Genomic DNA, 11,648 nt, shown 5'->3' with positions numbered 1-11,648 from the left:
ACTACTGTTTACATAACTATCACATGACAGGTAATTTGCATAACCTTTCAAAAATCGGTCTTCCTATGTTTTGTCTCAATACTTCAACATTTCTGACTCAAACTCACTGGAATACAAGCTGTCACACAACACTCTTCTAAAGTGTGTCTCATATTTTTTATATCTTGCTTAGTTTTTTAGCATAATTTAAAAAAAATTAACTAGGGTTAAATTCGCTGCTCTGGAAGATTTTCTGTCATAAAAATTGTTTAAGAAGGTTTAAAAAAATTCTGAGACACACTTTTAAAGATCCCTGGGACAGCTTGCACTCACACAAATTTCAGCCATATATCTCAAAGCATTGAAACAAAACATAGGGAAAACCGATTTTTGAAAGGTTATGCAAATTACCTGTACGTGATAGCTATGTAAACAATGATGACACTATGGTAACAAAAATGTTCCCCTATATCTAGGCTTTCAGAAAATATATAATTTAAGGAGGTTCCGAGCTTATTTACCAATAAGGAATAGTTAGCTTTGAAAGGTCGATTTCTTGTCTTGGAACCTTAATATCTTGCACATGTACATCACCGACTTTGTTTCAAAGTTATGCAACCTTCCAAGATGATATCAGAGATACATCTAGTTAAGTACTCAATTTCCTGTTTGATGTAAAGCACATTGCTTTAGAAAATGCACGAGAGGGGGGGGGGGTGACTGGTCTTTAAAATGCTGCAAACTAGCCACTGCCGTCTCTTGTATTTTTTCATCAATCCATCACGGAATATACCACGGTAAAGCGACGCTAAATTTAAAAATGACCAGGACTGGTGTTCACTGTGTGGGAGCATCATTCGGGCCTTCCCAAAATAGATCCTGATACTTCTTGATCATGTTCGATATACAGATTGTAAGTTGTGACGAAATTGGCCTTGTTTATTTTAGGATATAGCTTAGCTTTACAGAATATCAAAACAATATTCTGCAGAAAAAGCTTTTCTGAGTGCTTGAAGTTTGAATGTTGAGATTCATATACCAAGCATTCCAAGACAGTTGCTCTTTACAAAACGTTTGTAGCAAATTGTTAAAGGACAGAGTCACACCTTTCCAACATTTTTCCTGAAGTAGTTAGCTTTTTTAAGTTTGAAAGCATTGGCAGTAGTTCGTTTGTGAACAACTGGCAAGTAAACAGAATACTAGTACACATCCATGGATACTCAGGTTTCTCAATTCATGGCATAAAGTGATATACCCTATTCAGCAGATAGTTTATCAAACAATACTAGTGCCGTTTATACACAAGCCATTGAAACGCCTCTGAAACGGCTCTGGTCCAATACTGTCTTAAAAAGTTACGTGTGGACGCTGCCTAGTGGTTCTGAAACGTTTCAATCTGAGACAGTTAAGGTGACCAGACCTGAACCGGTGTAGGGATTAACTCTCTCGGCAACTTGCTGTGTGGACGTACACAGCCGCTTCAGAACCGTCTTAAACGTCCACTCGACAGGTCTTTGTAACATATAAGTAACAACAACAAACATTCAATTGAATTCCCTTTCATTATGGCTGCCGAATGAACAGAGCACTACATCTCGTGGCTATAATTGATCTGACGATGAGATCAGTCTGCTTCGCTCAGTCTGGGCGGACGAAAGTATACAGAGAATGCCTAACCGAACCTGTAGAGACAGGCTCCTTTACAAAAAGAGAAATTGCCGAAAGGGCTCTACAAAAAGTGATCAGTGCCACCGCAATCGCAAGATGAAGGTACTGAAACGTAAGTACAAAGAAGTTGTTGACAGCAACAGGCGGAGCGACAGTAAAACCATGTCTTACCACCATGGTACCACATTGTTCATGTCAGCCATCTTGTTACAATGTGGTACTCTTTGTCATATCTTTTGAATTTGAGAGAGTGCATGAGGCCGGCTTAAACACCAAAACAAAGACTTAATTTTGCGCGTGTGGACACAAGCGGAATCAAACTATTAATCCTTGTGTTTGCAAATCACAAATAGTGTCACAGAAACTTTTCAATTTTTTCCCTGTCTGAACGTGATGAATGTATCAAGGATCAGCCATGTTTAACGGCCCTAAGTGGCAGTTCGAGACAGTCTACAGCCTCTGGGTACACGAGTACATGGTACATGGGTATATACGAGTGAAATTTTTCAGCTTTCCCCGAAGCCTTTTCTGCTCACTTGGCACAATAATAGTTATTTTCCGAAAAAAAATGGCCAGCAGCAGGTTTATTGGCAATCCTCCAACGGCTTCCCTTAATCAAACGGTTCAATCCTCACTGAAAGAATTGACCGAGCTCAGGTCAGCGGCCATCGGTTCTGTGGCGATGACCCTTGACCTAAGCGTGATCAATATGCTACTGCACTGCTTGCATTTCCACAGCTGAGTGAATTTCCCTTTCAGTCTTTAACTGGCTCATGAGCGATGTGTCCAAGCTGACACACAGATGAAATGTTCTAAAATAATGAACAAAGCCCACTGCCATATGTTTTGAAAATCGAGGACAGAACCTTGGCAGGTACGTTGTTGACATGAATAGCAGTGACTGTTTTCTTATCTCCTGCACAGAGTCCACCCATGATAATACTTACGTATTGACCCCGATGGAAGCTTGAAAGCTTACAACCCGTTCGAAATGCCCGTATGAGGGCGCACTCATATGCAGAATTCAGTTCCAAGCATGGCAGAGATTACACTAAAAACGCTAACGAAACCTTAGCCCTTGTCTTCTCAGACAAAATCCATGTGCGAAGCTGAAGCGTAAATGAATTTTCGTTTTTCATTTGTTCAGTATTTTGACCTATAAATGCCCCTGTTTTTATGATCTTCACAGTATATATTTGAATGGCATGCAAAAATCCAGAACATTCGAGTTCCACACAAGTTTGTGACTCAACAAAACAGTAACTTTTTGCAAAAGGTATTCAGAGAATGCCTAACCGAAACTGTAGAGACAGCCTCCTTTACAAAAAAAGAGAAATTGCCTAAAGGGCTCTACAAAAGGTGATCAGTGCCACCGCAATCGCAAGATGAAGGCACTGAAACGTAAGTACAAAGAAGTTGTTGACAGCAACAGGCAGAGCGACAGTAAAACCATGTCTTACCTCCATGGCACCACATCGTTCGTGTCAGCCATCTTGGTACAATGTGGTACTCTTTGTCATATCTGTTGAATTTTAGAGTGTGCATGAGGCCGGCTTAAACACCAAAACAAAGACTTAATTTTGCAAGTGTGGACACAAGCGGAATGTAACTATTAATCCCTATGTTTGCAAATCACAAACAGTGTCACAGAAACCTTTCAAGTTTTTTTTCTGTCTGAACGTAATGAATGTGTCAGCCATCTTGTTACAATGCGGTACTCTTTGTCATATCCTTTGAATTTTAGAGGGTGCATGAGACCGGCTTAAACACCAAAACAAAGACTTAATTATGAAAGTGTGGACACAAGCAGAATCTAACTATTAATCCCTGTGTTTGCAAATCACAAATAGTGTCAACGAAACGTTTTAATTTTATCCTGTCTGAACGTCATGAATGTATCAAGGATCAGCCATAATTAACGGCCCTAAGTGGCAGTTCGAGACAGTCTACTGCCTCTAGGTACACGGGTACATTGGTATATACAATTGAAATTTTTCAGCTTTCCTCGAAGCCTTTTCTGCTCACTTGGCACAATAATAGTTATTTTCCGAAAAAAGGGGCCAGCAGCAGGCTTATTGGCAATCCTTCAACGGCTTCCCTTTAATAAAACGGTTCAATCCTCACTGAAAGAATTGACCGAGCTCAGGTCAGCGGCCATCGGTTCTGTGGCGATGACCCTTGACCTAAGCGTGATCGATATGCCACTGCACTGCTTGCATTTGCAGGCGGTAGAAGTTGCAACTGAAAAATGACCTGAGGGCAGCGCTGCCCTCAGGGCAGCTCCAACATCTGCACAACATTCAATGACGTCACAACTTACTTGAAAAATAGTCCCCGTACGCGTGAGCGCGGCAAGTCATGGAAGTGCCGTTGCACGCTGCAGAGAGCATACCTGTAGTCGTACCTTACCCCGCACTGTGTCAGAACGATCTTTAGCTTGCTGGTGTTTTATTTCAAAAGGATGAAGCGTAAAGGTAAGTCAAATTTCCCAAGACAAGTTGAAAATACATAATATAGCAACACGTTTGCCATGATCACACGGTCAACTTGCAAATTAACGTAGTATAAATGCAAGGTGGTGTTACTCAGTCTGATCGTGGATAGCTGTGCACAATCATTGTTGCGGCGGTCGCTAGCGGTCGCTACATTAGCTGAGTGCCCTGATGCAAATGGCATCATACAAGCGCCTCCATGTGAGTGCAAACAAACAATTAAAACTTTTCCAACATTGCATGATGTATATTCGCCTACGTCCATAGTAAAAATCTACCACTCTGCCAGAGAGCAGCGATATATCTGCTCTGCCCTCAGGGCAGATATACATTTTCCATCCTCATAGCATTGTGTAGTGTCTAGTATCTACCAATCTGCCCCAAGGGCAGTAATATATCAGAGCTGCCCTCAGGGCAGACATATTTCCTATCCTTACAGCATTGCATAGTCTACCAATCTGCCCTAAGGGCACCAATATTTCAGAGCTGCCCTGAGGGCAAACATATATATTTCCTATCATTACAGCATTGCATAGTGTATATCTACCAATGTGCCCTGAGGGCAGCAATGTATCAGAGCTGCCCTTGGGGCAGACATATACATTCTCTATGCTGTCTACCAATCTGCCCTGAGGGCAGCAATATATCAAAGCTGCCCTTTGGGCAGACTTATACATTCTCTATGCTATCTACCAATTTGCCCTGAGGGCAGCAATATATCAGAGCTGCCCTTTGGGCAGACTTATACATTCTCTATGCTATCTACCAATCTGCCCTGAGGGCAGCAATATATCAGAGCTGCCCTTTGGGCAGACTTATACATTCTCTATGCTATCTACCAATCTGCCCTGAGGGCAGCAATATATCAGACCTGCCCTTTGGGCAGACTTAAACATTCTCAATGCTATATCTACCAATCTACCCTAAGGGCAACAATTTATCAGAGCTGCTCTCAGGGCAGACATGTGTACATTCCCTATGCTATCTGCCGATCTGCCCTGAGGGCAACAATTTAGCAGACCTGCCATCAGGGCAGACATACATTTCTTATCCTATCTGCCAATCTGCCCTGCAGGCAGCAATATATCAGAGCTGCCCTCAGGGCAAAAATACATTTCCTAACCTTACAGCATTTGATATATGTATATCTACCAATCTGCCCTAAGGGCAGCAATTTATCAGAGCTGCCCTTGGGGCAGACATGTATACATTCCCTATGCTATCTACCAATCTGCCCTGAGGGCAGCAATTTATCACAGCCGCCCTCAGGGCAACCATACATTTCTATCCTATCTACCAATCTGCCCTAAGGGTAGCAATATATCAGAGCTGCCCTCAGGGCAGACATATTTCTATTCTTACAGCATTTCACAGTGTATTTACCAATCTGCCATGAGGGCAGCAATATATCAGAGCTGCCCTTAGGGCAGACATACATTTCTCATCCTATCTACCAATCTGCCCTGAGGGCAGCAATATACCGTACATTTATGTTGTACTTCAAAGCATAAAATTCTCCCAAAGATGTTTGAGAAAATGACCTGAAGAAAGTTCAGGCTGTGTTTTTTTATGTCAGCTAGTCCAATTTTGCCAGTTTGATCAAAGTGAACATATTGTTTTCATGAACTTTCTATAATGTATATGCTTGACGAAATGAATTGATATTTAAGTTGTTGCTTTGTTTTACAGATTTTTAGGTTCCATGAAGTATCAGTTTTTGAAGGGAATTGCAAATAGGAGAATTGATGATCCCTTGAAATTGATTTCTGCTAAAGTTAAAATCTACTATAGGTAAGCTCAAATGTTATGTACATGGATACTATTACCACAGACCATAGACAGTATAGTCTTCCCCCTCTACTGTCTATGCATGCACAGACCTTAACAAATTGACAAAGTTCTTGTGAAGTTACAGCTATTTGTTTCTCTGTTGTCTTCTTGATTTGTAAATTTATTTAGACTCTATATTTCTTAGGAGTGTAACACTTTCTTATCAATATTCTTCATTTTTTTTCACCCAGTTCCAACTTTTATCTATAGATCAAAACCCATTTACATACAGCCATGTATCTTGTTATCTCGTTTAGCCAAAGTTATTAAGTTTAATACCCGGCTTAAGTCAAATGGAAATATAAGCCATGTTAGGTTCTTAATGATAGTATTGTCCCACCACAGGTAACAGCCTGGTGGTACAAGTGGCCATGAACATTGGTCGTCACTTAGGTTACGGGAAAGGTTACCCAGTGATCTGGTGTTCATCAATAAAATAATCTAAGAAAAAGTGGTGATCAGTCTTTTTTATTCCCTTGCAATTATTGATAGCGCAGTGGGCCCTTTTAGAATTCTTTGGTTATAGGTAGAAGTGACGTAAGGGCCTAGTAATTACAATAGTCAGCTGCTGGGGAAGCCCTATAAGCCTCAGTGCAGTGGGTATTACAAACTGAAGGCACTAGTGTGTTACATCACTTCCACTTGTAACCAGGGTCTATTAAAAAGACACCATCGCATTATCACTACATTGTGAAAGTGAATAACGAAGACAGATTTCGCTCCAGTTTTTCATAGATTTTGTCTTGATGAACACAGAATTGCTGGGCGTCCTTCCCCTTTGACATCTGTGAATTCCATGGGTTTTACATGTGCTCATAAATATGTGTAAGGTTTCCGTACTGTGTGACGTCACACGTACCACTTGTGAAATGTGTCTCAACTGGTTTTCTACAGCAAAGTTTTCTAAGCAAATTGAGTATAATTTGAAGCCACAGTAATCAGGCATTGCAGGGATACGTTTCCACAATTCTGGTCTGTGTGTATTCAGGGTTTGTGGTATTACAGCATATATGACATGTTCAACAAAAGTTTGATGCTAAAAACGCTTATTTTTTTCAGATCTGACGCAAAATATTTTGCTCTCAACAGTATCTATTTTCTGTCACAGTCTCTCTATCACTCGTCTGGAAACAGGTATTGTTAAAGGTGTGATATGATTTGCTGTCACAATTATGCTCTCCTTTTCTTGCAATCTGGTGTTTCTTTGCATCAAAAATTGATGTAGTTAAGTTCACAGTATACTGTAGTTCCATTTTGAATCAAAATAATTCAGTAATGTAGATTTCAAAATGTCTGCAGGAAAATGTGTAATTTGTCTCTGTGAGATGCAAATAGGTTCTTAATAATATGCATGACTATTTGTCTCAACTTTCTGACACAAAAAGAAAGGTGTTCATCACTTGTTTTTCCATATTCTTTGTCACAAAGAAACCAGGCACGTTTCCAGACTGGTGGTAGAGAGACTGTGTTTCAATGCTGAATAATCTATGATTCATTGAACTGCATTGTCCTCATATCTGTCCCAGCTCTTATTTGTCACTGCACATTCACTGAAATTATATGCTTTAATCATGTCACAAACTTGTATTCCTTGAAAAGTTTGCATATGTGCATATAATTCTTAAAAACACTGTACTGCCCCCGCTCCATCTTGTTTTCTCTCTGGCTAGATTATTGTGCACTTGAACTTTGCTTGTATCGCAGTATCCATCCTGTCCTTTAGACACTAGAGGGTACAGGACATACTTAGCAACAAAGCAAAGGCTTGTTTGAATACAAGAAATTATGCTGTTAGTTGATCATAGAATCAGATTGTTAATTCTTCATATAATACTTTAAAAAAAGATTCACGTGATGTGAAACTAATGTGTTTGTAGATGATAGTTTTACAAACAAGCCTAGTTATTAACTTCTTTTCCAGGCATTTTCTATTTTTTGACATGAAACCAAATTGCTGAAATTTGCTGACATCATATTAGGTACCAGTGTAGTCTGCACAAATCTTGTAAATGTACGATAACAATGCATTCACCAAGAGAGTGGGGCCAAATATTCATCAATGTCTTTGCTTTATTTTTTAGTTACCTTGAGGGGTTGCAGCAGGCTGGCAGACTATCTAAAGTTAATAAGAGCGGCGAGGATGGTGCACAAAGAATGCTTGAATTGGGGTTTGACAAGCGTGTGAAGATGACCACTGCAGATGGTATTTGGGATGTGCCATCTGATGAAAAGTGTTTGTGTATACTAACATTGACCTGCATAAACACATACAGTGAGCCCATGTATGCTGTATGTACAGCTGATGAAGTGTGTCAACAACCACCAACATGTAGTGATGAGAAGCCGCTTCAGCTGACTTAAACAGATATGATCAGGGATTTGTTTGATTGGAGTTTGAGTGAGGATTTTGTGGATAGTCCTACATTGAACAGTTTGTTGGAAAAAGCTCACAATGAAGCTTTTTCAACATTTAAAGTGAAAAGTTAGGTTAAGCTCATAAAACTGCTACATCCATATAGGAAAAATATTAACAAGAAGAAAAGAAAGAGAAACTCAGCTGATCATAGCTATAACTTTTCTTGTGGAAATTCTAAAAGACCAGTCAGATGCACATCTCAGGATGGAGACAGAGAATATGAAGTAAAGACAAATAAAAGACAAATTGATCTGTATTGAGATGCGAGAGGATGAAAAACAAACTTTTTGCAGTCCACTTGGGGTGACCTCACTTAAGTTTATTCAAATTGTGGTGAAATTTGCATATTTGTAATTTTTGTCATTTTGAGTCAAAAAATCTTTAAAAATCTTCAAAAGTACAGGTCACATTAGCTTTGATACTTGGTACATAGGTCCCAAGGGATGTTCTACTTCAGGTTTGTTCAAATTGTGCAGAAATATGCAAATTTTTATTTTCAAGGCAATTTTTGTCATTTTTGGTCAAAAAATTTGTTTCACAAAAACCACTTATCTGACAGCTGTGATATTTGGTACACAGGTTCCTACAGATGAACTGAATGTGATATATTGAAATTATGATGAAATCTGCAATTATGTATTTTTGTGCAATTTTTGTCATTTTTGGTCAAAAAATGTGTTTCTCAAAAATTGCTCATCTAATAGCTTTAGAATTTAGTATAAGGGTTCCTACAGATGAACAAAATGTGATATATTAAAATCATGATGAAATCTAATTTTGTACTTTTTGGGGCAATTTTTGCCATTTTGGTCAAAAAAATGCGTTTCTCATAAACTGCTCATTAATAGCTATGATAATTGCTATACAGGTTCAAAGGGGATATTTTAATGTGATATATTGAAATTATGATAAAATCTGCGATTTTGTTTTGTTTTTGGCAATTTGTGCCATATTTGGTAAAAACAATTTGATGCTCAAAGAACTGCTCGTCTGATAGCTTTGGTTGACATGTTCTTAGGGATGATCTTAATGTGATATGTTCAAATTATGATGAAATCTTCAATTGTGTATTTTTGCAGCTATTATTGCCAATCATGTCTGGCCACTGAAATGAACTATCAAAGATTCCAGCCTTCTTTATCAACACTTGTGTCAAATATAGTTATTCTCTCAAGGTATATCGGCTGCTAGATTGCTTGTTTTTCTTCCCCTTATTGCCAATTGTTTGGCTTAGAAATGTGCAAAATTAGCAATGTTGGTATTAAAGTGACAGTAGCTGTAACCTTTGATGAGTTCATAATCGAGAATACTACTGGCTAGGGATAAATAGTTGGAGTTTCATTTTAGTGGAACAGGTGTGGCCACATGTACGTTTAATCAGTCCCAGCATGCTGTTTGCTTTTGTAACAGATATATTGATATGCTAGTCCCAAGACATATTGGAAGAAACTTCAACTCCAAGATCACAGATGCTGTCAACTTTTTCTAGGGAAACACCACACGTTGAATAAATATAGGTAATGGGGTATCTTAGGGTATAAAACTCTAAGAATTTTTAAATTCCATTTAGTTTTTGTACAGTGAATAATAATGCTAAAAATAAAAGTCATTTATTCTACAAGACAGGGTAGTCACTTTCACCCCTTTTGTATAAAAAACTATGAGTTATTTAAAAATTCTGAGACACGGCTGCCATTTTTCTTCCAAATTTTTATGTATTTGAATTAAAACCCAAACATCCCTGTACAGATTTTGTTCACTCTTAGAACAACAACAATGTATTATGGTGTTCTTATGCACTTCAAAACACTTGAGTGTTTTGGGATGTTTTCAATTTATGACTCTTGAAATAACAGTGGTCATGGGTCAAATGACTGCCGCTTTTCTGATATTGATCAGTTTTGATTTTCTGTTGTCAATGTGAGACCACCTAGATTTTAAAATTTCAGTCATTTTGTATTTTGGTTGAATATCATCTTTGAATCAAACACCTGTTCAACAAATTGCTTCATAAGTTAAAGCTTCTTGGTTTTGAAAATATTACAGAAACGCCTATAGAAAGTGTGATAACTAGGAGCATCCAACCATCTAGAAATTTAAAATATATATTTGCCTGTAACAAATTCTTTTTATACACATAATAAAGCTAAAAGCAATGAGTGTTTAAAAGATGTCACAGCTATATCAGGTAAATTTGTTCTCATAAATTATTATTACACAGGGTACTGCAAAATGTTCAAGTTGACATGAAGAGTTGTCTTTAGTATACAAATTTTGTTAGTTTTTTTGTGCACAGGTATTTTGCTAACGACCACCAAAATTTCAATATGGTGGTCAACATGGACCACTAGACAAAAAAGTTAATTTTGAAAGTTGGCTTACGTGTGCACAGTAAAATATTTTACCCATAATTCTTCCTGATTTGTACCATCAAAGGTTGCCATTTTAAAAACTGTTATCAATTTTTATCTAGGAAAAGTACATTTAGGAATTACATTGAGTGTCAAAATCAAAGTCATAGAAATCACAGTATGAATGTAAGCTTACTGCGGGTGTCACACTTTGGATCAGAGGAAACGAGCAGATAACCAACTGAGGTGGCCAATTTCTGTTTACAGTTAAAACGTAAATTTCCTTTGTATTGTCAATAGAAAAAAAATATCTTTTTGTTGACTTAACAGGTGCTTCAATTATCAGTTTTACTTCCAACTCTTCTGTATTGCTTGAAAAATTTAAAAGGTTAGGATCGCCTCTCTCAATAATGCCTGCTTTTTAAAATAATCAGAAATGGTAATTGAAAAGAAGTCTCTGCCAGTTTCCAAAATTTGTATCGGTAGTTTAGCTTGACTTGGGAATCTCTGATGGTGCAAATCAGAATGAATCATGGGAAATTTGTAGTACTGTGGTGTGTTAAGGTAAGCTAATGGTTTAGCAGTGTGAATGTCTTTGTATACACAATATCTGAAGGAAGGTTGAACGGATTTCAACTAAATTACAAGAACTGATAAGTTTTCAATAGGTGTGGCTTGCATGTTAATAAAGTTATCAAAGTTTCAAACTCACATTTTTAGCTCCGCTGTCAGCGACGCGGAGCTTATCAAATAGGTTGATTTTCCGTCGTCGTCGGCGTCGTCGTCCGTCAACAATTGCCTTCTCCTCTGAAACCGCAAGTCCAATTGCTTTGAAATTCTATATGCAGTTCACTTGGGATGACCTCACTTAAGTTTGTTCAAATTTTGGTGAAATTTGTATTTTGGGGGCAT

The 11,648-nt window shown here is 38.2% G+C and overlaps 1 long non-coding RNA gene across 1 annotated transcript; it reads left to right on the top strand.

Moving 5' to 3' along the window:
• The first annotated feature begins 3,862 nt into the window (after nucleotides 1–3,862).
• Nucleotides 3,863–10,048, top strand: LOC139130058 (uncharacterized). The gene is made up of 3 exons (XR_011551768.1): nucleotides 3,863–4,121; nucleotides 5,829–5,930; nucleotides 8,051–10,048. It is a non-coding gene; the product is annotated as an uncharacterized lncRNA (long non-coding RNA).
• The last annotated feature ends 1,600 nt before the right edge of the window (nucleotides 10,049–11,648 follow it).

This window comes from Ptychodera flava, chromosome 3 (assembly GCF_041260155.1).
Source record: "Ptychodera flava strain L36383 chromosome 3, AS_Pfla_20210202, whole genome shotgun sequence".
In the NCBI taxonomy this organism is placed as follows: Eukaryota; Metazoa; Hemichordata; class Enteropneusta; family Ptychoderidae; genus Ptychodera; species Ptychodera flava.
Note: the sequence above shows the minus strand (reverse complement) of the source record. Positions and strands in the feature narration are given on the sequence as shown.